Source organism: Oncorhynchus nerka, unplaced genomic scaffold, assembly GCF_034236695.1.
Source record: "Oncorhynchus nerka isolate Pitt River unplaced genomic scaffold, Oner_Uvic_2.0 unplaced_scaffold_1996, whole genome shotgun sequence".
NCBI lineage: Eukaryota > Metazoa > Chordata > Actinopteri > Salmoniformes > Salmonidae > Oncorhynchus > Oncorhynchus nerka.
This window is the reverse complement of record NW_027039327.1, coordinates 19,296-43,190: the sequence shown is the minus strand read 5'-3', so window position 1 is coordinate 43,190 and position 23,895 is coordinate 19,296. Positions and strand designations below refer to the sequence as shown.

Here is a 23,895-nt window from a genome sequence, read left to right as displayed (position 1 = left end):
GGGATTGATTTGCACTTTTCTCCCAAAGTACGTTCATCTCTAGGAGACAGAACGCGTCTCCTTCCTGAGATGTTTGATGGCAGTCCCATGGTGTACATGCGTACTATTGTTTGTACAGATGAGCGCGGTACCTTCAGGCGTTTGGAAATCACAACCAGACTTGTGGAGGTCTACAATTTTTTTGGTGAGGTCTTGGCAGATTTCTTTTGAGTTTCCCATGATGTCAAGCAAAGAGGCACTGAGTTTGAAGGAAGGCCTTGAAATACATACTTAGGTACACCTCCAATTGACTCAAATTATGTCAATTAGAAGCTTCTAAAGCAATGACATAACTTTCTGGAATTTTCCAAGCTGTTTATAGGCACAGTCAACTTAGTGTATGTAAACTTCTGACCCACTGGAATTGTGATACAGTGAATTATAAGTGACATAATCTGTGTGTAAACAATTGTTGGAAAAATGACTTGTGTCATACACAAAGTAGATCTCCTAACCGACTTGCCAAAATTATAGTTTGTTTTCAAGGAATTTGTGGAGTGGTTGAAAAACTAGTTTTAATGACTCCAACCTAAGTGTATGTAAACTAGTTTTAATGACTCCAACCTAAGTGTATGTTAACTTCCGACTTCAACTGTATTTGAATAACTCTGTTGACTCAGAGATCAGTGTGACTGCTATACACTTAGCAACGCCCTCTCTCTCTCTCTAATACAGTGGGGTAACAAAAGTTATGTGCTGTGTGCCAGCATCCTGGCATTACTTCTGACATTACCATCCTCCTAATTACTGTGATCATCAACTCTGCCTTCAGAGAGAGGACAGGAGGTGGAGAGGAAAGGAGAGAGGAGGGGTGGACAGAAGAGGAGGTGAGGGGAAGGGAGGAGAGGCCCAGAGCATGGTCAGATAGATCATACACATTGGAGCCCTACATGCAGCTTTCTCTCTCTCTCCCTCTCTCTCTTTTATCTTTCTTTATCCCTCTGTACAGCTCATCTCTTTAAATAGAGGCCAGTGTCAACCTTACTCAGACATGTGCCCATCTCAACAGCTCAACCTCCCCCCTCTCTCTCTCTGTCTCTCTCTGTTTCTCTCTCTGTCTCTCTCTCCCTCTGTCTCTCTCTCTCTCCATCTCTCTCTCTCTCTCTCTCTCTGTCTCTCTCTGTTTCTCTCTCTGTCTCTCTCTCCCTCTGTCTCTCTCTCTCTCCATCTCTCTCTCTCTCTCTATGTTTTTCTATTTTCATACATTGTAGAATAATAGTGAAGACATCAAAACGATGAAATAACATATATACTGTAGAATCATGTATTAACCAAAAAAAATGTGTAATTTTAGATTTTAGATTCCTCAAAGTAGCCATCCTTTGACTCTTTTAACTGGTACTGTATGTTAATGTGGGCTATTTTTAGCACTTTACTGGGAAGCTTATCAGAAGTAGACATGCTCATGTTATTTATACTGGAGCTGATAGTGCAGGGTGAGCAGCACACAGTGGACTTCCTACTAAGGCAAACCACCTCAGTGCTAACAGTATAACATTCAGGGCAGTTAGGGGAACGGAAATGAAGTTACTTACATTGTGTTTGCCTACGCCCCTGGGATAATGTACATTTGATGCATGATTTTGACAACTCAGCGAACAAGGGCCTAGGGAAGGAAGGACATATCTTCCTGGACTGAGACACAGCTCAGGTGTCTGGGTCATTAGGGGGGAGTGAACGAGTGCAGAGGGAAGGACACATCCTCCTGAACTGAGAAACAGGCCAGGACTAACGGCTCCCTCTCCCCCCCTTGCGTTTATAGGAAAGGGCCTGGGAATGAAAAGCAGCCCAGTGCCTTGGTGCCTGTTGACCATTAGTGGTTGTCTACCAGGATCCATCCCCCTGACACACACAGACACACACACACACACATACACACACACACACACACACACACACACACACACACACACACACACACACACACACACACACACACACACACACACACACACACACACACACACACACACACACACACACACACACACACACACACACACACACACACACACACACACACACACACACACACACACACACACACACACACACACACACACACTGTAGAGTGCAGACCTCATGCATGACTGATTCATGACAGCTCCTAGTGGTACAGCTCTGCCCCTGGAGGACATCATTCCAACTAATGTATGTGTGTGTGTGTGTGTGTGTGTGTGTGTGTGTGTGTGTGTGTGTGTGTGTGTATGTCTGTGTATGTGTCTGTGTGTGTGTGTGTGTGTGTGTGTGTGTGTGTGTGTGTGTGTGTGTGTGTGTGTGTGTGTGTGTGTGTGTGTGTGTGCGTGTGTGTGTGTGCGTGCGCGCGCGTGTGTGTCTAAATGACTATCGCACTCCCCTCTGTCATCATGAAGTGCTTTGAGAGACTAGTCAAGGACCACATCAGTTCCAACTACCTGACAAACTGGACCGACTGCAGTTTGCACACCGCCCCAATAGATCCACGGATGACGCAATCGCCATCACACTGCACACTGCCCCTATCCATTTCCTGTCAAGAGGAATACCTCTTGAGAATGCAGTTCATCGACCACAGCTCAGCTTTCAACACCATAATTCCCTCTAAGCTCGTAATTGAGTTCAAGGCCCCTGGGACTGAAAACCTCCCTCTGGATCCCGGACTTCCTTCATGAGCCAACAACCCCTCAGGAGGTGAGGGTAGGCAGCAACATCTCCACCGTGATGACCCTCAACTTGTGGGTCCTGTGTTATACAGCTGCACCGTCGAGAGCATCTTGCACCGCCTGGTCTATTCGCTAATCCAGTTTCCTAGTCACTTCATGCCTAGTTGTATGTAAATATCTACCTCAACTACCGCGTACCCCTGCGCATCCGTTCTGGTAACCCTGTGTATAGAGCCTAGTTATCATTGACTCAGTACTGGTACCCTGTGTATAGATCCTAGTTGTCATTACTCAGTACTGGTACCCTTTGTATAAAGCCTAGTTATCATTACTCAGTACTGGTACCCTGTGTATATAACCTAGTTATCATTGACTCAGTACTGGTACCCTGTGGATAGAGCCTAGTTATCATTACTCAGTACTGGTACCCTGTGTATAGAGCCTAGTTATCATTACTCATTGACTCAGTACTGGTACCCTGTGTATAGAGCCTAGTTATCATTACTCAGTACTGGTACCCTGTGTATAGAGCCTAGTTATCATTACTCAGTACTGGTACCCTGTGTATAGAGCCTAGTTATCATTACTCAGTACTGGTACCCTGTGTATAGAGCCTAGTTATCATTACTCAGTACTGGTACCCTGTGTATAGAGCCTAGTTATCATTACTCAGTACTGGTACCCTGTGTATAGAGCCTAGTTATCATTACTCAGTACTGGTACCCTGTGTATAGAGCCTAGTTATCATTACTCAGTACTGGTACCCTGTGTATATAACCTAGTTATCATTACTCAGTACTGGTACCCTGTGTATAGAGCCTAGTTATCATTACTCAGTACTGGTACCCTGTGTATAGAGCCTAGTTATCATTACTCAGTACTGGTACTCTGTGTATAGAGCCTAGTTATCATTACTCAGTACTGGTACCCTGTGTATAGAGCCTAGTTATCATTACTCAGTACTGGTACCCTGTGTATAGAGCCTAGTTATCATTACTCAGTACTGGTACCCTGTGTATATAACCTAGTTATCATTACTCAGTACTGGTACCCTGTGTATAGAGCCTAGTTATCATTACTCAGTACTGGTACCCTGTGTATAGAGCCTAGTTATCATTACTCAGTACTGGTACTCTGTGTATAGAGCCTAGTTATCATTACTCAGTACTGCTACCCTGTGTATAGAGCCTAGTTATCATTACTCAGTACTGGTACCCTGTGTATAGAGCCTAGTTATCATTGACTCAGTACTGGTACCCTGTGTATATAACCTAGTTATCATTACTCAGTACTGGTACCCTGTGTATAGAGCCTAGTTATCATTATTTTGGTTCCGAAACTGCACCACCCACAACTGCAAGGATTGTGTGAACAGCCCAGTACAGCCCTGCCCTTTAGGACATCTACACCAGGCGGTGTCTGAGGAAGGCCTGGAAGATCGTCAAGGACTCTCCCGAGCCACGGACTGCCACCCTGTTATTGTCTAGCAAGCGGTATCGATGCGTCAGGTCTCGAACCAACAGGCTCCGAGACAGCTTCTAACACACGTGACGAATACAATTAGATTTGCGTGTGTGTGTGTGTGTGTGTGTGTGTGTGTGTGTGTGTGTGTGTGCGTGCGTGCGTGCGCTTGCGTGCGTGTGTGCATGCGTATGTGTGTGTGGAGGGCTAAAGAGGCCATGTTAACTCATCCTAGTAGCGTTCCATCTGAAAGCTTCATTTATTTCTCCGTATGACGCAGTCTGAGCCGAGGCTGCAAATAATCCCTTAGAATTCTGATCTGCTGCTCTCTGGAGGACACACACACACACACACAGACACACAGACACACACACACACACAGACACACACACACTACACACTACACACACCAACAGTCACACAGAATTAGGACACACACATAAATACCCTTAGGGATAAACACACAGGCTCTGGCTCAGGACACACTACACCCCCATCTGCCCTAAAGAACAACACGGAGTAAACACATCGCCTCGTCAAACATCTCGATCACTTCCCATTAACATCACAACTATGTGACTGTAACCCCTCCCCCATCAACCGGGCCAGTCCAGCAAATGTTATACAGCAGCGCTTCCCAACCTTTTCTGTTCCAGGAAACACCAAACTACCAAACTACCAAACTACCAAACCACCAAACTACCAAACTACCAAACCACCAAACTACCAAACTACCAAACTACCAAACCACCAAACTACCAAACTACCAAATCACCAAATCAAACTACCAAACCACCAAATCACCAAATTACCAAACTACCAAATCACCAAATTACCAAACTACCAAATCACCAAACCACCAAATCACCAAATTACCAAACTACCAAATCACCAAATTACCAAACTACCAAATCACCAAACCACCAAACCACCAAATCACCAAACCACCAAATCACCAAATTACCAAACTACCAAATCACCAAACCACCAAACCACCAAATCACAGTCAAAAGCTCTTGAGGACCACCGCTGCAGGGTCGTATAATTTCTTTACATAAAATATTCTGGTGGTAAATTTACACTGAGCAGAAATATAAACACAACATGTAAAGTGTTCCATGTTCTCATGAGCTGAAACACAAAATCCCAGACATGTTTCATATGCACAAAAAGCTTATTTCTCTAAAAATCTGGTGCGTAAATATGTTAGTGAACATTTCTCCTTTGCCAAGATAATCCACCCACCTGACAGGTGTGGCAAATCAAGAAGCTGATTAAACAGCATAGTCATTACACAGGTGCACCTTGTGCTGGGGGCAATAAAAGGCCACTCTAAAAGGTGCAGTTTTGTCACACAACACAGTGTCACTGATGTCTCAAGTTCTGATGGAGCGTGTAATTGGCATGCTGACTGCAGGAATCTCCACCAGAGCTGTTGCCAGAGAATTGAATACTAATTTATCTACCATAAGCCGCCTCCAACAACATTTTAGAGAAATTGGCAGTATGTCCAACCGGCCTCACAACCATAGACCACGTATAACAATGCCAGCCCAGGACCTCCACATCCGGCTTCTTCACCTGCTGGATCGTCTGAGACCAGCTCCCCAGACAGCTGATGAAACTGAGGAGTATTTCTGTCTGTAATAAAGCCCTTTTGTGGGGAAAAACTCATTCTGATTAGCTGGGCCTTGCTCCCAAGTGGGTTGGCCGAAGCCCTCCCAAAATTATTTGGACCTAATGAATTTATTTCAATTCACAAATGTTCTTATATGAACTGTCACTCAGTAAAATCGTTGAAATTGTTGCATGTTGCGTTCGTATTTTTGTTCAGTATATATCAGTGACTGTAGCAAATTAAATACCTGTTATTATTATTATAAGGATTTTGCATTGTGAAAAGTAATGTAAAATCACGGACCACCAGTTGGGAACCACTGGTAAGCTGACTGGCTGGCTGACCGATTCACTAACTGGCTGACCGATTCACTAACTGACTGACCGATTCACTAACTGGCTGACCGATTCACTAACTGGCTGACCGATTCACTAACTGGCTGACCGATTCACTAACTGACTGACCGATTCACTAACTGGCTGACCGATTCACTAACTGGCTGGCCAATTCACTAACTGGCTGACCGATTCACTAACTGGCTGACCGATTCACTAACTGGCTGGCCAATTCACTAACTGGCTGACCAATTCACTAACTGACTGGCTGACTGATTCACTAACTGACTGGCTGGCTGACTGATTCACTAACTGACTGGCTGGCTGACTGATTCACTAACTGACTGTCTGGCTGACTGATTCACTAACTGACTGTCTGGCTGACTGATTCGCTAACTGACTGGCTGACTCGCTGTGGAGCGTGCAGAGGATTCTTCTAGCCTGTCACGTTAGAGTTGTGTGGCCTTGACTGGCAGGCCGGGGCGGCCATGCGTGATACGTGAGCCGTGCACACTTCAGGGACAAATGGAAAACAACACAGCTTTATGCAAATAGAGCCGCTGGGCCGGATGGCGACGGGCGTGGGATGGCGACGGGCGTGGGATGGCGAGAGTCCAGGGAGGAAAGGTTCAGTGTGCATGCTGATACTCAGACACAAAGGGCAAAGGAGACAATTCCTTCCGGGGCCGTGTTGTTAGTCTACCCTTCATAAAATGGTGTTAACAGGCTGTTAATTAGTGGTCAGGAGGACTCGTCAGGAGAAGGACTCTCTCTGTGTAGTAGATATATGTGCTAGTGTGGATTAGGGGCACGTCAACCCCATCCCCCTCTCCTCTGTTACCCAGTACAACTGTGGTTTTGTCTGATGGACAAAGGACAATGGCATTTTTTGTTTTCAACATGAGGGGAAATTCCCCACTATATTACATGAATATATACACTATATTATAGAGATTCTGTAGTGATAGACAGGTTGATGTTTGAGTCACTAAGCAGTCACTCTTATCCAGAGTGACTTTACAATAGTAAGTGTAATATATTCTCATATTTTCGTACTGGTCCCATGCGGGAATCAAATGCACAACCCTGGCGTTGCAAGTGCTCTACCAACTGAGCCACACTACAGGCAGAGAGACGGTTTGACAAACACACAGGTTAGGTTGACAGAGAGGTGAGCGTGAGGGAGGGAGTGGGAGTGAGTGAGTGAGTGAGTGAGTGAGTGAGTGAGTGAGTGAGTAGTATTCTGTGGCTGAATTGCTCTCATTTATGACAGCTACCATACACACACACACGCACACACACTATAGCACACATAAACACAAATAAGCAGAGCACACACAGACGCACACACACACATACACACACACGCGCGCGCGCACACAAACAAACACACACACACACATACACACCCACACACACACACACACACACATACACACACACAAACACAAACAGACACACAGCCTGACAGGAGCAAATGCTCTACTTGACCTGTAACTATAGGAGGACGTGTTAATTTAGTCTGGGCCAATTGTTCTTCATTAGGGAGAATGTTTAATCAGTGAGAGGGAAGGGGGCAAACAAGGAGAAGGTTGGGGGGGATAAGACAGGGAGAAGGTTGGGGGCGATAAGACAGGGAGAGTGTTGGGGGGCGATAAGACAGGGAGAGTGTTGGGGGCGATAAGACAGGGAGAGTGTTGGGGGCGATAAGACAGGGAGAGTGTTGGGGGCGATAAGACAGGGAAAGGTTGGGGGGTGATAAGACAGGGAGAGTGTTGGTGGGGGATAAGACAGGGAGAAGGTTGGGGGCGATAAGACAGGGAGAGTGTTGGGGGATAAGACAGGGGAGTGTTGGGGGCGATAAGACAGGGAGAGTGTTGGGGGCGATAAGACAGGGAGAGTGTTGGGGGCGATAAGACAGGGAGAGTGTTGGGGGCGATAAGACAGGGAGAGTGTTGGGGGGCGATAAGACAGGGAGAGTGTTGGGGGCGATAAGACAGGGAGAGTGTTGGGGGCGATAAGACAGGGAGAAGGTTGGGGGCGATAAGACAGGGATAGTGTTGGGGGGCGATAAGACAGGGAGAGTGTTGGGGGGGGATAAGACAGGGAGAGTGTTGGGGGCGATAAGACAGGGAGAGTGTTGGGGGCGATAAGACAGGGAGAGTGTTGGGGCGGATAAGACAGGGAGAGTGTTGGGGGGGATAAGACAGGGAGAGTGTTGGGGGGATAAGACAGGGAGAGTGTTGGGGGGATAAGACAGGGAGAGTGTTGGGGGATAAGACAGGGAGAGTGTTGGGGGGGATAAGACAGGGAGAGTGTTGGGGGGGATAAGACAGGGAGAGTGTTGGGGGGATAAGACAGGGAGAGTGTTGGGGGGGATAAGACAGGGAGAGTGTTGGGGGATAAGACAGGGAGAGTGTTAAGACAGGGGGGGCGATAAGACAGGGAGAAGATTGGGGGGGATAAGACAGGGAGAGTGTTGGGGGGGGGATAAGACAGGGAGAGTGTTGGGGGGGATAAGACAGGGAGAGTGTTGGGGGGCAATAAGACAGGGAGAGTGTTGGGGGGGATAAGACAGGGGGAGTGTTGGGGCGGAGTACCGGGGGACAGGTGACGAGCAAAGAGGCGTTCTCATCGATGAGATGAATTGAGATGGACTGGGATGAATTGAGATGGACTGGAATGAATTGAGATGGACTGGGATGAATTGAGATGGACTGGGATGATTTGAGATGGACTGGGATGGACTGGGATGAATTGAGATGGACTGGGGTGATTTGAGATGGACTGGGATGAATTGAGATGGACTGAGATGGACTGGGATGAATTGAGATGGACTGGGATGATTTGAGATGGACTGGGATGAATTGAGATGGACTGGGATGAATTGAGATGGACTGGGATGAAGTGAGATGGACTGGGATGAATTGAGATGGACTGGGATGAATTGAGATGGCCTGGCATGAATTGAGATGGACTGGGGTGAATTGAGATGGACTGGGATGAATTGAGATGGACTGGGATGATTTGAGATGGACGGGGATGAATTGAGATGGACTGGGATGAATTGAGATGGCCTGGCATGAATTGAGATGGACTGGGATGAATTGAGATGGACTGTGATTAATTGAGATAGCCTGAGATGGCCTGGCATGAATTGAGATGGCCTGGTATGAATTGAGATGGCCTGAGATGGACTGGGATGAATTGAGATGGACTGGGGTGAATTGAGATGGACTGGGATAGACTGAGATGGCATGAGATGGACTGGGATGAATTGAGATGGGACTGGGATGAATTGAGATGGCCTGAGATGGACTGGGATGAATTGAGATGGACTGGGATGGACTGAGATGGACTGGGATGAATTGAGATGGACTGGGATGAATTGAGATGGCCTGGGATGGCCTGGGATGGACTGAGATGGCCTAAGATGGACTGAGATGGACTGGGATGAATTGAGATGGCCTGAGATGGCCTGGGATGGACTGAGATGGACTGGGATTGAGATGGCTTGTAAATCTAATCAGACTCCTACTGTACTCTTGCTGTAAAATTAGACGCTCCTAACATGCTCCTAACATGCACCTAACATGCTCCTAACATGCTCCTAACATGCTCCTAACAGGCTCCTAACATGCTCCTAACAGGCTCCCAACATGCTTCTATCATGCTCTTCACATGCTCTGAAAATGCGCCTAAAATTCTCTGAACATGCTCCTAACATGCTCCTAACACGCTCCTAACATGCTCCTAACATGCTCTTTACATTTTTTATTTTTTTATTTTAACTTTATTTAACTAGGCAAGTCAGTGAAGAACACATTCTTATTTTCAATGACGGCCTAGGAACAGTGGGTTAACTACCTGTTCAGGGGCAGAACGACAGATTTGTACATTGTCAGCTCGGGGATTTGAATTTGCAACCTTTCGGTTACTAGTCCAACGCTCTAACCACTAGGCTACACTGCCACCCCAATGCTCCTAACATGCTCCTACATGCTCCTAACATGCTCTTTACATGCTCCTAACATGCTCTTTACATGCTCCTAACATGCTCCTACATGCTCCTAACATGCTCTTTACATGCTCCTAACATGCTCCTACATGCTCCTAACATGCTCCTAACATGCTCCTAACATGCTCTTTACATGCTCCTAACATGCTCCTAACATGCTCCTAACATGCTCTTTACATGCTCCTAACATGCTCTTTACATGCTCCTAACATGCTCTTTACATGCTCCTAATATGCTCTTTACATGCTCCTAACATGCTCTTTACATGCTCTTTACATTCTCCTAATATGCTCTTTACATGCTCCTAACATGCTCTTTACATGCTCTTTACATGCTCTTTACATGCTCCTAACATGCTCTTTACATGCTCCTAACATGCTCTTTACATGCTCCTAACATGCTCCTAACATGCTCTTTACATGCTCTTTACATGCTCTTTACATGCTCCTAACATGCTCCTAACATGCTCTTTACATGCTGCATAGTCTTTCTGATGAAACCCCCCAGAAACAACATCCCAAACAGAATATTTTACAGATTCACACCACGTGACCAGGACTTTGTGCCAGCTAGCGTTGCATTTGTGACCTACTTTCAAGCAGAACTGTGTGAACTGCGTGTGTGTGTGTGCGTGTGTTTCTGTGTGTCTAAGCAGCAGCATGTCTCTGTTATCCTGTGCACACACACTCTCCCTTCTCCCACACCTGCAGTTCCTCAGGCATGACAACTGACACGTTAATTACTTTCTTAGACACCCACGCACACACACGCGCACACACACACACACACGCACACACACACACACTCTATCTGCAGGATGTTCTAAGTATCTGTGTGATGTCTGTAGGATGGTAACTGTGCGATGTCTGTAGGATGGTATCTGTGTGATGTCTGTAGGATGGTAACTGTGTGATGTCTGTAGGATGGTATCTATGTGATGTCTGTCTGTAGGATGGTATCTGTGTAATGTCTGTAGGATGGTATCTGTGTGATGTCTGTCTGTAGGATGGTATCTGTGTGTTGTCTGTCTGTAGGATGGTATCTGTGTGATGTCTGTAGGATGGTATCTGTGTGATGTCTGTAGGATGGTATCTGTGTGATGTCTGTAGGATGGTAACTGTGTGATGTATGTAGGATGGTATCTATGTGATGTCTGTCTGTAGGATGGTATCTATGTGATGTCTGTCTGTAGGATGGTATCTGTGTGATGTCTGTAGGATGGTATCTGTGTGTTGTCTGTCTGTAGGATGGTATCTGTGTGATGTATGTCTGTAGGATGGTATCTGTGTGTTGTCTGTCTGTAGGATGGTATCTGTGTGATGTCTGTCTGTAGGATGGTATCTGTGTGTTGTCTGTCTGTAGGATGGTATCTGTGTGATGTCTGTAGGATGGTATCTGTGTGATGTCTGTCTGTAGGATGGTATCTGTGTGATGTCTGTCTGTAGGATGGTATCTGTGTGTTGTCTGTAGGATGGTATCTGTGTGATGTCTGTCTGTAGGATGGTATCTGTGTGATGTCTGTAGGATGGTATCTGTGTGATGTCTGTCTGTAGGATGGTAACTGTGTGATGTCTGTCTGTAGGATGGTATCTGTGTGTTGTCTGTCTGTAGGATGGTATCTGTGTGATGTCTGTCTGTAGGATGGTATCTATGTGATGTCTGTAGGATGGTATCTGTGTGTTGTCTGTCTGTAGGATGGTATCTGTGTGTTGTCTGTCTGTAGGATGGTATCTGTGTGATGTCTGTCTGTTGGATGGTATCTGTGTGATGTCTGTAGGATGGTAACTGTTTTGATGTCTGTAGGATGGTATCTGTGTGATGTCTGTCTGTAGGATGGTATCTGTGTGATGTCTGTCTGTAGGATGGTATCTGTGTGTTGTCTGTAGGATGGTATCTGTGTGATGTCTGTCTGTAGGATGGTATCTGTGTGATGTCTGTCTGTAGGATGGTATCTGTGTGATATCTGTAGGATGGTATCTGTGTGTTGTCTGTAGGATGGTATCTGTGTGATGTCTGTAGGATGGTAACTGTGTGATGTCTGTAGGATGGTAACTGTGTGATGTCTGTCTGTAGGATGGTAACTGTGTGATGTCTGTAGGATGGTATCTGTGTGATGTCTGTAGGATGGTATCTATCAGCCACTTGTCCCGGCCAGACGATCAACTTAATTCCCACTTGAGTTTTTTGACAGCTTTTCCCCCCCAAGTCATGTTTTAATCACAGCGCTGATTTGTTGTGTTCGCTTCTGGCTCCTTAAATCCATGTTCACAGGCTCGGTCGGACCTTTTCGTTGCTGCACAGCCTTGACGTATATACACGTGCTGTATGTAGATTGTTACGTGGAATGCTGAGTAAAGGTCACATGACCATGGAAACAGCAGCAAATCAGTATTATAGACACATAGACATGACAGCACCTAAATCAGTATTATAGACACATAGACATTACAGCACCCAAATCAGCATTATAGACACATAGACATGACAGCACCCAAATCAGTATTATAGACACATAGACATTACAGCACCCAAATCAGCATTATACAACCAGAGTAGCCTAATGTGCCTAATAGCCTAATTTGCTTAGATGTGCTAAGCTTATAGAGACATACCCTATGAGACAAGCAGCTGTCATGGCTGCAAAAGATGTATCTGCAAAGTATTGACTTTGTGGGGGTGAATAGTTAGGCACGCTCAAGTTTTCAGTTTTTAAGTATTATTTCTTGTTTGATTCTGAATAAAAAATATTTAGTATCTTCAAAGTGGTAGGCATGTTATGTAAATTAAATGATACAAACTCCCCCCAAAAATATATTTTAATTCCAGGTTGCAAGGCAACAAAATAGGAAAAATGCCAAGAGGGATGAATACTTTCACAAGCCACTGGATCAGGGTATCTCTGTTTATCATGGTGTCACACGCCTCCTACTTCCTACCTAGTATAATGCCTCCTACCTAGTTGTCGGTCCTGTCTCTGAAACAAAAAGGAGCTTGTTCATGAAACCTACAATTACCTTGCTGTTAGAAAGGCATAAGGCACTTCAACCATGGTGTTTGTCGTTCCTGTCGTTATGCAGAGGAGTTTTAGAAGATACCCGTCATTCCTGTCGTTATGCAGAGGAGTTTTAGAAGATACCCGTCGTTCCTGTTGTTATGCAGAGGAGTTTGAGAAGATACCTGTCGTTCCTGTCGTTATGCAGAGGAGTTTGAGAAGATACCTGTCGTTCCTGTCGTTATGCAAAGGAGTTTGAGAAGATACCCATCGTTCCCGTTGTTAGATTAAGACTCAACTCACAACAATGTAATGGTCTGTTTCTCTCTCTGTGTCACAGCTCAGGAGACCCAGATGCAGACCGTTTCAAAGTAACAAACGTTTATTACAAAAACAGGGGGGCAGACATGTGACAGGTCAAGGGCAGGCAGAGGTCATTAATCCAGAACAGAGTCCGTAAGGTAAAAAACGACATGCAGGATCAGGGTAGGCAGAGGTCAGTAATCCAAGGTGGTGTCACAAGGTACAGAACGGCAGGCAGGGTCAGGGCAGGCAGAAATGTTCAAAACCGGGAAAACAGGAACTAGACAAAGACAGGAGCAAGGGGAAAACCGCTGGTAGACTTCACGAAACAAAACGAACTGGCAACAGACAAACAGAGAACACAGGTATAAATACCCAGGGGATAATGAGGCAGATGGGCCACACCTGGAGGGGGGTGGAGACGAGCACAAAGACAGGTGAAACAGATGTGACAGTATGTTAAAGCTTGTCGCAGACGTACATTGAATGGCTGTACATCTTCAAGTGGCTGGTTGCATTTCTATGTATACGGGTGATATAAATCCGTATAAATCATCTAGTTGTTCAGTTCGCTGGGATGCCTTGTCGTAACAATAAATTACCATTAATCAATGATATCAATGTTTTATCCTTCCCTACAGAGAGCTGTGAGGAGAGACCCCCTCTGTCATTCATTTTAATAATCAATAATGAATATAATCAATAATATCAATGTTTTATCCTTCCTGTGTGTCCCTACAGAGAGCTGTGAGGAGAGAGAGAACCCACCTTCACCCTGAGAGTCTGTCTGTCTGTCTGTCTGTAGAGCATCTTCCATGCGTCTACCTGTGTCTCATTCCAACATCAACATGAACTGTGAGCAGGACTTTGAAGAGGGGGGCATGAACGTCACCCTCACGCTACGGCTCCTCATGCACGGAAAGGTAGGTCTCACATTGGGCTGTTGCGGTGACCGTATTACTGCCACACCAGCAGTCATGAGACACGACCGCAGTGAAATGCTACTTGACCGTTGAGTCATGGTAATCTCCATTTATGCACTCTGGACAACTCACTAACGATCATCGGGTCGCTAATGGCCTGGTACTCAGGGCTCTATTGTCCCTCTAACCTCTCTGACATCAATGCAAATGAGATGGAAAATCACATCAAAACACTTATCATCATAACAGTATCAGTGCTTTTAAAACTCACCTCACTGTGATCGATACATGTGAAGCAAGAGGTTCAATAACAGGTTGAAACTGAGTGGGGAAAAACGTGGTTGTTGTGGATGTTGTTTTCAAAGCCAAACACAACGAAATGGACAGCTGCTTTCTAAGATCTTAAGCATATTAGAGTGTATGTATAGTCCTTATATATGAGTCCAAGCCAGAAAACGTGGATGTTGTGGATGTTGTTTCAAAGCCAAACACAACGAAATGGACAGCTGCTTTGTAAGGTGATGATTCATTCAAAACATCTGAAATTAATTCAAAACAACTGAGTTTAAAATAATGATTATGCCCCTTATACAATACATAGCCACGGCAGAAAAACAACACATTTAAAACATCTTCTTTAGGGACAGAACAGCAGTTTTTTTAATCTTGTCAGCTCAGGGATTCGATCCAGCAACCTTTCGGTTACTGGCCCAATGCTCTAACCACTGGGATACCTGCCGCTCTAACCGCTAGGCTACCAGCCTCCTCTAACTGCTAGGCTACCTGCCTCTGTAACCGCTAGGCTACCTGCCTCCTCTAACCGCTAGGCTACCTGCCTCTCTAACCGCTAGGCTACCTGCCTCTCTAACTGCTAGGCTACCTGCCGCTCTAACCACTAGGCTACCTGCCTCTCTAACCACTAGACTACCTGCCTCCTCTAACCACTAGGCTACCTGACTCCTCTAACCACTACGCTACCTGCCTCTCTAACCACTACGCTACCTGCCTCCTCTAACCACTAGGCTACCTGCCTCTCTAACCACTAGGCTACCTGCCGCTCTAACCACTAGACTACCTGCCTCTCTAACCACTAGGCCACCTGCCGCTCTAACCACTAGGCTACATGCCTCCTCTAACCACTAGACTACCTGCCTCCTCTAACCACTAGACTACCTGCCTCCTCTAACCACTAGGCTACCTGCCGCTCTAACCACTAGGATACCTGCCGCCTCTACACTCTAACCACTAGGCTACCTGCCACCTCTACACTCTAACCAGTAGGCTACCTGCCGCCTCTACACTAACCACTAGGCTACCTGCCTCTGTAACCACTAGGCTACCTGCCTCTCTAACCACTAGGCTACCTGCCTCTCTAACCACTAGGCTACCTGCCGCTCTAACCACTAGGCTACCTGCCTCTCTAACCACTAGGCTACCTGCCTCTCTAACCACTAGGCTACCTGCCGCTCTAACCACTAGCCTACCTGATAAGTGGTTTCCATTAACCAGAGTAGCCTACCTGATAAGTGGTCTCCATTAACCAGAGTAGCCTACCTGACAAGTGGCCTCCATTAACCAGAGTAGCCTACATGATAAGTGGTCTCCATTAACCAGAGTAGCCTACCTGTCATGTGGTCTCTATTAACCAGAATAGCCTACCTGATAAGTGGCCTCCATTAACCAGAGTAGCCTACCTGACAAGTAGTCTCCATTACGCAGAGTAGCCTAACTGACAAGTGGTCTCCATTAACCAGAGTAGCCTACCTGATAAGTGGTCTCCATGAACCAGAGTAGCCTACCTGATAAGTGGTCTCCATTAACCAGAGTAGCCTACCTGATAATTAGCCTACCTGAAAAGTGGCCTCCATTAACCAGAGTAGCCTACCTGATAAGTAGTCTCCATTACGCAGAGTAGCCTAACTGACAAGTGGTCTCCATTAACCAGAGTAGCCTACCTGATAAGTGGTCTCCATGAACCAGAGTAGCCTACCTGATAAGTGGTCTCCATTAACCAGAGTAGCCTCCCTGATAATTAGCCTACCTGAAAAGTGGCCTCCATTAACCAGAGTAGCCTACCTGATAAGTAGTCTCCATTACCCAGAGTAGCCTACCTGATAAGTGGTCTCCATTAACCAGAGTAGCCTACCTGATAAGTAGTCTCCATTAACCAGAGTAGCCTACCTGACAGAGTAGCCAACCCGATAAGTGGCCTCCATTAACCAGAGTAGCCTACCTGATAAGTCGTCTCCATTAACCAGAGTAGCCTACCTGACAGAGTAGCCTACCTGATAAGTGGTCTCCATTAACCAGAGTAGCCTACCTGACAGAGTAGCCTACCTGATAAGTGGTCTCCATTAACCAGAGTAGCCTACCTGACAGAGTAGCCTACCTGATAAGTGGTCTCCATTAACCAGAGTAGCCTACCTGACAAGTCGTCTCCATTAACCAGAGTAGCCTACCTGACAAGTGGTCTCCATTAACCAGAGTAGCCTACCTGATAAGTGGTCTCCATTAACCAGAGTAGCCTACCTGATAAGTGGTCTCCATTAACCAGAGTAGCCTACCTGATAAGTGGTCTCCATTAACCAGAGTAGCCTACCTGATAAGTGGTCTCCATTAACCAGAGTAGCCTACCTGATAAGTGGTCTCCATTAACCAGAGTAGCCTACCTGATAAGTGGTCTCCATTAACCAGAGTAGCCTACCTGATAAGTGGTCTCCATTAACCAGAGTAGCCTACCTGATAAGTGGTCTCCATTAACCAGAGTAGCCTACCTGATAAGTGGTCTCCATTAACCAGAGTAGTCTACCTGATAAGTGGTCTCCATTAACCAGAGTAGCCTACCTGATAAGTGGTCTCCATTAACCAGAGTAGCCTACCTGATAAGTGGTCTCCATTAACCAGAGTAGCCTACCTGATAAGTGGTCTCCATTAACCAGAGTAGCCTACCTGATAAGTGGTACCATTAACCAGAGTAGCCTACCTGATAAGTGGTCTCCATTAACCAGAGTAGCCTACCTGATAAGTGGTCTCCATTAACCAGAGTAGCCTACCTGATAAGTGGTCTCCATTAACCAGAGTAGCCTACCTGATAAGTGGTCTCCATTAACCAGAGTAGCCTACCTGACAGAGTAGCCTACCTGACAAGTCGTCTCCATTAAACAGAGTAGCCTACCTGATAAGTGGTCTCCATTAACCAGAGTAGCCTACCTGATAAGTGGTCTCCATTAACCAGAGTAGCCTACCTGATAAGTGGTACCATTAACCAGAGTAGCCTACCTGATAAGTGGTCTCCATTAACCAGAGTAGCCTACCTGATAAGTGGCCTCCATTAACCAGAGTAGCCTACCTGATAAGTGGCCTCCATTAACCAGAGTAGCCTACCTGATAAGTAGCCTACCTGATAAGTGGTCTCCATTAACCAGAGTAGCCTACCTGATAAGTGGTCTCCATTAACCAGAGTAGCCTACCTGATAAGTGGCCTCCATTAACCAGAGTAGCTTACCTGATAAGTGGCCTCCATTAACCAGAGTAGCCTACCTAACAAGTATCCTACCTGACAAGTGGTCTCCATTAACCAGAGTAGCCTACCTGATAAGTGGTCTCCATTAACCAGAGTAGCCTACCTGACAAGTGGTCTCCATTAACCAGAGTAGCCTACCTGATAAGTAGCCTACCTGATAAGTGGTCTCCATTAACCAGAGTAGCCTACCTGATAAGTGGTCTCCATTACCCAGAGTAGCCTACCTGACAAGTGGTCTCCATTAACCAGAGTAGCCTACCTGATAAGTGGTCTCCATTACCCAGAGTAGCCTACCTGATAAGTGGTCTCCATTCGTTATTCAGAGCATAAGAATGACATGTCTTTACCCCCTGCCCCTATTCCTGACTATTTAATAATGGCCCATTCTAATTCTGAACAAATGTTACATATTAGTAAAGACTAGATTAAATGGAGAATTGAATATGATCACTTGATGAGAGAGCAGTATGTGCAGACTGAGGCAAGGAACAGAGCGCAAGCTCTTTCAAATCATCAATAGTCTAGTTCTGTTAATACAGAACACCATACCGTCACACTATTGCTTCTCATGCACAGAAAAGGTACGTCACACACACAAACACAAACATGTGCACACACACACAAGCACACACACACACACACACACACACACACACACACACACACACACACACACACACACACACACACACACACACACACACACACACACACACACACACACAACCTGGTACAATCCTCAGACAGGCAAATAACAGACAGAACAACAGACAGACAGATGACATCAGTCAGATGACACCAGACAGACATACAGTGTCCTGGGACAGGATTAAATCAATGTGGTGACATTTACTTTTGTTTCCTTTTGCAGGAAGTCGGCAGCATCATTGGAAAGGTGAGAAGCAATCTCTCTCTCTCTCTGTCGCTGTCTCTCTCTCTCTCTGTCTCTCTCTCTCTGTCTCTCTCTCTCTCTCTCTCTCTCTCTCTCTGTCTCTCTCTCTCTGTCTCTCTGTCTCTCTCTCTCTCTGTCTCTCTCTCTGTCTCTCTCTCTCTCTCTCTGTCTCTCTCTCTCTCTCTGTCTCTCTCTCTCTCTCTGTCTCTCTCTCTGTCTCTCTGTCTGTCTCTCTCTCTCTGTCTCTCTCTTTCTCTCTGTCTCTCTCTCTCTCTCTCTCTCTCTCTCTCTCTCTCTGTCTCTCTCTCTCTCTCTCCCCATTTCTCTCTATCTCTCTCTCTGTCTCTCTCTCTCTCTGGCTCTCTCCTCTCCCCCTCTCTCTCTCTCTCTCTCTCTCTCTCTCTCTCTCTCTCTCTCTCTCTCTCTCTGTCTGTCTGTCTGTCTGTCTGTCTGTCTGTCTGTCTGTCTGTCTGTCTGTCTGTCTGTCTGTATGTCTGTCTCTCTCTCTCCCTCTCTCTCTCTCTCTCTCTCTCTCTCTCTCTCTCTCTCTCTCTCTCTCCCCATATCGGTCTCTATTTCTTTCATCTAGGGCAGTCAAAAGCAGTCCTATTCCATGTAGAGTAGTCAGGAGCAGTCCTATTCCATGTAGAGTAGTCAGGAGCAGTCCTGTTCCATCTAGAGCAGTTAGGAGCAGTCCTATTCCATCTAAAGCAGTCAGGAGCAGTCCTGTTCCATCTAGAGCAGTCAGGATAAGTCCTATTCCATCTAAAGCAGTCGGGAGCAGTCCTGTTCCATCTAGAGCAGTCAGGAGCAGTCCTGTTCCATCTAGAGCAGTCAGGAGCAGTCCTATTCCATCTAAAGCAGTCAGGAGTAGTCAGACCATCAAAAGCAGTCAGGAGCAGTCCTATTCCATCTAAAGCAGTCAGGAGCAGTCCTATTCCATCTAAAGCAGTCAGGAGCAGTCCTGTTCCATCTAGAGCAGTCAGGAGCAGTCCTATTCCATCTAAAGCAGTCGGGAGCAGTCCTGTTCCATCTAGAGCAGTCAGGAGCAGTCCTGTTCCATCTAAAGCAGTCAGGAGCAGTCCTATTCCATCTAAAGCAGTCAGGAGTAGTCAGACCATCAAAAGCAGTCAGGAGCAGTCCTATTCCATCTAGAGCAGTCAGGAGCAGTCCTGTTCCATCTAGAGCAGTCAGGAGCAGTCCTGTTCCATCTAGAGCAGTCAGGAGCAGTCCTATTCCATCTAAAACAGTCAGGAGTAGTCAGACCATCAAAAGCAGTCAGGAGCAGTCCTATTCCATCTAAAGCAGTCAGGAGCAGTCCTATTCCATCTAAAGCAGTCAGGAGCAGTCCTGTTCCATCTAGAGCAGTCAGGAGCAGTCCTATTCCATATAAAGCAGTCAGGAGCAGTCCTGTTCCATCTAGAGCAGTTAGGAGCAGTCCTATTCCATCAAAAGCAGTCAGGAGCAGTCCTATTCCATCTAAAGCAGTCAGGAGCAGTCCTATTCCATCTAGAGCAGTCAAAAGCAGTCCTATTCCATCTAAAGCAGTCAGGAGCAGTCCTGTTCCATCTAAAGCAGTCAGGAGCAGTCCTGTTCCATCTAAAGCAGTCAGGAGCAGTCCTGTTCCATCTAAAGCAGTCAGGAGCAGTCCTATTCCATCTAAAGCAGTTAGGAGCAGTCCTATTCCATCTAAAGCAGTCAGGAGCAGTCCTATTCCATCTAGAGCAGTCAGGAGCAGTCAGACTATCTAAAGCAATCAGGTGCTCAGAGTGGATGGATATAGAGTACACTGTACCTCTACCCCTACCAGGGTTTGGTAGGTTACTTTCTAAATGTAATCTGTTACTCCCCAACCACAACATTTTTAGGCCTAAATCAATAATGCTAGAGGGTTGAGACCCAGATGCAGACACGGGAGGCAGGTGGTTCGAGTCTCTGATATTTATTATAATCCAAGGGGCAGGCTAGAGACAGCTCGTGGACAGGCAAAAAGATCATAAACCTGGTCAGAGTCCAGGAGGTACAGAGTGGCAGACAGGCTCGAGGTCAGGGCAGGCTGATTGGTCAGGCAGGAGGGTTCAGTGTCAGGGCAGGCAATAGTCAAAACCGGGAGGACTAGCAAAAACAGAGATATGGAAAAAGCAGGAGCACTGAAAACACGCTGCTTGACTTGACTTGTCATGACAAACAGGCAACGGACAAACAGAGAACACAGGTATAAATACCCAGTGGAAGATGGGCGACACCTGGAGGGGGGTGGAGACAATCACAAAGACAGGTGGAACGGATCAGGTCGTGACAAAATATCACAGATTGCACCTTTTAGAGGATGGCAGACAGTTCTCCATACTGTCCACCTCTCTCTCTCTCTCTCTCTCTCTCTCTCTCTCTCTCTCTCTCCCTCCCTCCATCTCTCTCTCTCTCGCTCTCTCCCTCTCTCTCACTCTCTCCCTCTCCCTCCTTCCCTCCCTCTCCCTCCCTCCCTCCCCCTCCCTCCCTCCCTCCCTCTGTTTAAGTTATTCAGGGGCTATTGGTTCTTCCGTCACACCAATCTATGGTCCCTCACCAGGAACTGCATGGACTCATTAAGGCACCAAGCCATGTTACTCCTGTGTAGCCAACTAACCGTGCTGAGCTAGCCGTGCTGGGCTAGCCGTGCTGGGCTAGCCGTGCTGGGCTAGCCGTGCTGAGCTAGCCGTGCTGAGCTAGCCGTGCTGGGCTGATTTCTCCATAATAACCAAGTCAATATCATTTAGTAATAACAAGTTGGAAAGACACGGTAAAAGACAACGCTTTTTAATTTGATTGACTTTTTATTTATACAAGTTTTTAGTATCAATGAGATGAAATGTATTTTATAATAGACACTACAAGAGAGAACACTGGGTCTTTCAACAAAATGGCCGACTAAAACGTTGTGTTTGTGTGTCTTTTTTCCCTCCACAGAAAGGAGAGACAGTGAAGAGAATACGAGAAGAGGTAAGTCTTGTTGTTAATTTATCTGTCCTTATACCTGCAATACACTCCTGACATACAGAGCAGAGAAAATATAAATTATTAACATAGTCTATAGTTTAAAGATGAACCAATCTTCCTATATATACCTCAGCGTCTCAGCATCGTGGTTTCCATAGTCAGGGAGGGATGGATCCATCTAGGTCTATAGTTTAAAGAGAAACCAAACACATCTCTTTCAGTATTTATATACCTCAGCATCTTCACTGACAGAAAAGTATTGGGAAGAGGAAGCATGAATATTTGAATTAATATTTTGGTTTCAAGGGCAACCAATACATACAGGTTCTCTGTCTCTCTCTCTCTCTCTCTCTCTCTCTCTCTCTCTGTCTCTCTCTCTCTCTCTCGCTCTCGCTCTCTCTCTCTCGCTCTCTCGCTCTCTCTCTCTCTCTCTCTCGCTCTCTTTCTCTCTCTCTCGCTCTCTCTCTCTCTCTCTCACTCTCTTTCTCTCGCTCTCGCTCTCTCTCTCTCGCTCTCTTTCTCTCTCGCTCTCTCTGTCTCTATCTCTCTCTCTCTCTCTCTCAGAAAAAAATACTTTATAATACCTGTTTTACACAGTGTACAGAAGTCCTGTGCATTTCACTTATAATTTCATAATAATTTAGGTACTGTAGCCTGAGCACCAGGCTAAAAAATAAGGTTATTTTTTTGCCAGTGAAGCGTATCATGTATCATCAGCTCACAAGGAACCATTTTTTATTTGGTCAATAAAAGTGTTGATGATGGGGGGGGGGTTCAGTTCTTCGTAGTATATATATATATATATAGTATATTCTATACAGCTGTGATCCGAGAACACGCACACTTCCTCATTCATCATCAGCATGTAGCTAACAGGGGGGGGCTTCAGTTCTTCGTAGTGATCTATACAGCTGTGATCCGAGAACACGCACACTTCCTCATTCATCATCAGCATGTAGCTAACAGGGGGGGGGGGGGGGGGGGTCACGAAGGGGCTATCGCTGACATCAAACTGACGCACATAGAGAACAGCTAAGGATAGCTTTGCGTGTGTGTGTGTGTGTCTGCTGATATCCACATATTCAGCAGATTGCAGATTCCTTTTATTGCCATAGGAATAGAATGCATAATGATCTTTCTCTTTCTCCTTCCCCCCTCCCTCCAGGCTCCTTGGCAGGGATGTCTTGTTAGCTGATCTCTCTCTCTCCTTCCCTCCCTCCCTCCAGGCTCCTTGGCAGGGATGTCTTGTTAGCTGATCTCTCTCTCTCTCTCCTTCCCCCCTCCCTCCAGGCTCCTTGGCAGGGATGTCTTGTTAGCTGATCTCTCTCTCTCTCTCTCTCTCCTTCCCCCCTCCCTCCAGGCTCCTTGGCAGGGATGTCTTGTTAGCTGATCTCTCTCTCTCTCTCTCTTCTTCCTCCCTCCCTCCAGGCTCCTTGGCAGGGATGTCTTGTTAGCTGATCTCTCTCTCTCTCTCCTTCCCCCCTCCCTCCAGGCTCCTTGGCAGGGATGTCTTGTTAGCTGATCTCTCTCTCTCTCTCTCCTTCCCCCTCCCTCCAGGCTCCTTGGCAGGGATGTCTTGTTAGCTGATCTCTCTCTCTCCTTCCCCCCTCCCTCCAGGCTCCTTGGCAGGGATGTCTTGTTAGCTGATCTCTCTCTCTCTCTCTCTCTCCTTCCCCCCCTCCCTCCAGGCTCCTTGGCAGGGATGTCTTGTTAGCTGATCTCTCTCTCTCTCTCTCTCTCCTTCCCCCCTCCCTCCAGGCTCCTTGGCAGGGATGTCTTGTTAGCTGATCTCTCTCTCTCTCTCCTTCCCTCCTCCCTCCAGGCTCCTTGGCAGGGATGTCTTGTTAGCTGATCTCTCTCTCTCTCCTTCCTCCCTCCCTCCAGGCTCCTTGGCAGGGATGTCTTGTTAGCTGATCTCTCTCTCTCCTTCCTCCCTCCCTCCAGGCTCCTTGGCAGGGATGTCTTGTTAGCTGATCTCTCTCTCTCTCTCTCTCTCTCCTTCCCCCCTCCCTCCAGGCTCCTTGGCAGGGATGTATTGTTAGCTGATCTCTCTCTCTCTCTCTCTCTCTCTCTCTCCTTCCCCCCTCCCTCCAGGCTCCTTGGCAGGGATGTCTTGTTAGCTGATCTCTCTCTCTCTCTCTCTCCTTCCCCCTCCCTCCAGGCTCCTTGGCAG

The 23,895-nt window shown here is 46.5% G+C and overlaps 1 long non-coding RNA gene across 1 annotated transcript; it reads left to right on the top strand.

Annotated features, from left to right (window-relative positions):
• The first annotated feature begins 722 nt into the window (after nucleotides 1-722).
• LOC135567491 (uncharacterized) lies at nucleotides 723-21,726 on the top strand. The gene is made up of 4 exons (XR_010462371.1): nucleotides 723-866; nucleotides 14,150-14,331; nucleotides 18,726-18,749; nucleotides 21,693-21,726. It is a non-coding gene; the product is annotated as an uncharacterized LOC135567491 (long non-coding RNA).
• Nucleotides 21,727-23,895: the final 2,169 nt, after the last annotated feature.